This window comes from Alligator sinensis, unplaced genomic scaffold, assembly GCF_000455745.1.
Source record: "Alligator sinensis unplaced genomic scaffold, ASM45574v1 scaffold678_1, whole genome shotgun sequence".
Classification (NCBI taxonomy): Eukaryota; Metazoa; Chordata; order Crocodylia; family Alligatoridae; genus Alligator; species Alligator sinensis.
Genome location: NW_005842006.1, coordinates 454,902 through 458,342, shown reverse-complemented (window position 1 = coordinate 458,342; position 3,441 = coordinate 454,902). Strand labels below are relative to the sequence as shown.

Here is a 3,441-nt window from a genome sequence, read left to right as displayed (position 1 = left end):
GCATGGGGCAGGAGAAGATGTGGGCTTAGGGCTCCTTGCCCTGCTGCCTTTCCCCCAGGAGCCCCACAATGGCAGTGCCACCACAGTGAGGCACCTTCTGCCTGCCCAGCAGCAGTGGTGGCAGTGGTGCAGTTGTGCCCCCTGCTGCTGCCAGTTGGGCAGAGGGCACCTCACTATGGCAGCGCAACCGATGTGGGGCTCCCTGGGGTGGGCAGCAGGGTGGGAGTCCTGAGCCTGCAGCTGGCAGTCTGCATCCTCCCCTGCCCCCACAGGCTCTGCTCACCTCTGCTCTAGCTATGCCATGGCGGGGAAGGGGAAGGAGGGGATGGGAAAGGAGGGGGAAGTGGGCATGTGTCCTGCTTTCCAATTTTAAAAAGGTGGAAAGGTCAATGCTTTAGATCTGAAGGTCTCAGCAGCAACCTTTGCTAATGACCCACCCAGGGCCCTTGTTACTCAGCAACAGAACAACACTTCAGAGCAGCGTAGATGTAACATTCTCAGAGCAATGTTAATTTGGCTTTGTTGCACACCTGAATGTTTCATGAGCTATGCATAGGCCCACAGACATTAGCTACTCTGTGGGTAGAGAAATCAAACAAGCTGGTAACATAGCTATAGAACACGACACACCCTAACTTTACTTTACATCCACATGCCTGTTCCTCCCAGCCGTCCATCAGGCACTGGCTCATAGGTACACAAAAACCATCAGTCTCAGTCCAGGGGTTATGACTCTGAAAGGCAGAAAGGAGGGAAAACCTGACTTGGCAACTCCTAAGAAGGTGACAGTGGGAGAAAATAGCCAGTTAGCACTCCCTGAACATATTAGGAATGTAGGGGGACCTTGACTCTCTCTACCTCCAAGACGTGTAAGCCAAGCAAATTATAACACGAGAGGTTTCCTGGCCCCTCAGTCTGTTCTTAGTGTTGCAGGATTACGCTGGCCTTGTGTCACTGGGTTCCCTAGTCTCCTCCCAGAGAAAAGGAATTGGGCATCAACTTCTAATGCAACCTGCTCCTCCAAGTTAAAAAAACAAAACCCCCCCAAAAAACAAACAAAAATCAGTTCTTCAAGGCTCTGCCATCAGTTCTGAACATCTCCACCCTCTTGCTTTGTATTTGTAAATATAGGCTACATGTGAACTAGTGTGCATGGGAACCAGAGGTGTCAGGGGGCAGCTCCATACAGCAGAGAACGGCCTGCCCAGACACCAGCTGAGTGTTGCTATTTTTACACAGTTGCCCCAGAGGAGGCACTTGGGGATGTTGCCCTGCCACCCTCTCTCAGTTACACTGTTAATGAGACCCACCATCTTGGCCAGCACTGGGAAGTGGATTGGAGAGCTCTGCAGCTAAAGCAGCTTTAGCTCTACTGCTTGTGCTCAAGAGCCAGGTCCTATCTAATAAAAGATATCATATCTGCTCAAAGAACCTTGCCTGCCTATGTCCTTAGACCAGGGGTGGTCAAAATGCAGCCCATGGGCTGGATGTGGCCTGCCAGACCATTGTATCTGGCCCACAGGGCCCCTAAAAATTTAGAAAATATTTATCTGTCCCAGGCTGCCGGTCATGCGGCCCTCAATGGCTTGCCAAAACTCAGTAAGCGGCCCTCCACCCAAAATAATTGCCTGCCCCTGCCTTAGACCAATGTGACTACAACCAAAAACGCAGGTCCTATCATCAGGAGCTCAAAGACTAATCCCCAGTGCATCAGGAACAGTGCTCTACATGTGGACATAGGCATCATCCAGCAGGTGGGGTTTTTTTCTTCTGAAAGTGGCATCTTCATGTCATTTGCATACTTATCTGTGCATACCTGAGGACAGCCTTGGGGAGATCTAGGCTGAAACATACGGTGTTTCAACAGAGGGCTCAGAAATAAATAACCCTTTGCAAATGGAAGGGCTGAGAAGGAACGAAAAAGGACTATTATTTTGCAGGGGTGTAGGTTGCATTCTTTCTATAGTGCCAGGCACTCTGCAGCAGGGAACAGACACCTTCCTTGTCTTAAAGAGTTAACAGTCTGGGGTCCAAGAACCTTGTAAGAACAAGGGTTATAATGGAGATCATGGGATCACTTGTTTATCCATGTACAGTCTTGTTGGCAAAGCCAAGGCAGAGGGAATGACCCTTGCAGCAAGCACTGGAGTTGATCCAGGGCCGTGAGCTGAAGAGGAGACGCGAGAGGAAAGGAGAGGCAACCCGCTCAGCTCTTTGGCACAGAGGTCAAAGTCCCCAAGGATGTGGGCGAGGAATTAAGAGGAGAAAGCTGGGAATAAAAGCCAGAGAGGAAGGAGGGGCAGCGGAGGAGCTGGGGAATGGCACACACAGGCGGTGCAAAGAGAAAGAGAAGCCAGGCAGCACCGGGTTCTAAGGAGGAAATTACACATGCACATGAGAAGCTGCCTAATAGGAAAAATCAAATGACCTTGTAACAGGAGGGCGGCCTGGGTCGCCGTGCTCTCCTCCTTTACCATGTCAAGTTACCGATTAGCACCCTCCAATTCTCGCCCACCACGACTTTGATCTTATATATTTTATAGGGAGGCTGCCCTTTGTCTGCTTGCCCACGGTTCTCCTGTTATCTCTAGGTCTCCTCTGGTATTGAGTACTCTGTATACTCCCGCCTTATGGGCTATGCGTGACGTTTTTTGGTCTCTCTCCACGCCCTCCCTGGCGCTCGGGCTTTCCACCCTCTCTCCAGGTCCTTCTCAGTAATGTCGCCCTCCTCTGGGGCTCACCGCGCCCGCACTGGGGCTTCTCAGCCGTGCCCCCTCTCCGGGGCTTCTCAGCTGCCCCTCTGATGCTGGGGTCTGTGCACCCCAACTGCTACGCCCTCACTGACACTGGGGTTCCCACACTGTTGCGGGTCCGCTATGAGGCCTCCTCCAACCCCTAGTAGCCTCATCCAAACCACCCGTAACAAACAGCAACATAAACACAAGCCCCTGGGCTATAACACAAACAAGCCACCTGGCTATAATCACGCTCAAGCCTACCGGGGTTCTTCATCCCCCAGCAGTGTCAGACATTGCTCCTGCCTCAGGCTTCTCCTTCTTCCTTGGCTGCTGGTAGGGAACTGCCTCCGGCATCAGCCCCTAGGGTTTATAAGGGCCAGGCCCTGCCCCTTATCATCAGCTAACTGCTGGCAGGTGTGATTGCTCGTTAGCTCGGTTGCCCTGGCAACCAACAGCTGGGCTCTTTATTCACTCACTGCTAGGGTCCCTTCCCTAGCAGTTTTCCCTTCTTAGGAGCAGGGCACCTCAGTGCTCTGCGACAGACCTCCTTACCACTCAGGAGACAAAAGAGAAGCTGAGCTGTGTGCTCAAAGCTGCAGAGAGACTCAGGAAGGGAAACGTAAGCAGGCTACTTGAAACGAGGGTCCTGGGCAGTACACAGGTGATAAACAAAGGGAACAAAACCTCCTCTCCTGCCCCCAAC

The 3,441-nt window shown here is 52.3% G+C and overlaps 1 long non-coding RNA gene across 1 annotated transcript in view; it reads right to left on the bottom strand.

Moving 5' to 3' along the window:
* Positions 1 to 3,070, bottom strand: part of LOC102387925 — a 10,765-nt gene extending 7,695 nt beyond the window's left edge. Inside the window, exon 1 of the long non-coding RNA XR_323607.3 lies at positions 3,000 to 3,070. This is a non-coding gene — a long non-coding RNA (uncharacterized LOC102387925). The remainder of the gene's footprint in view (positions 1 to 2,999) is intronic.
* Positions 3,071 to 3,441: the final 371 nt, after the last annotated feature.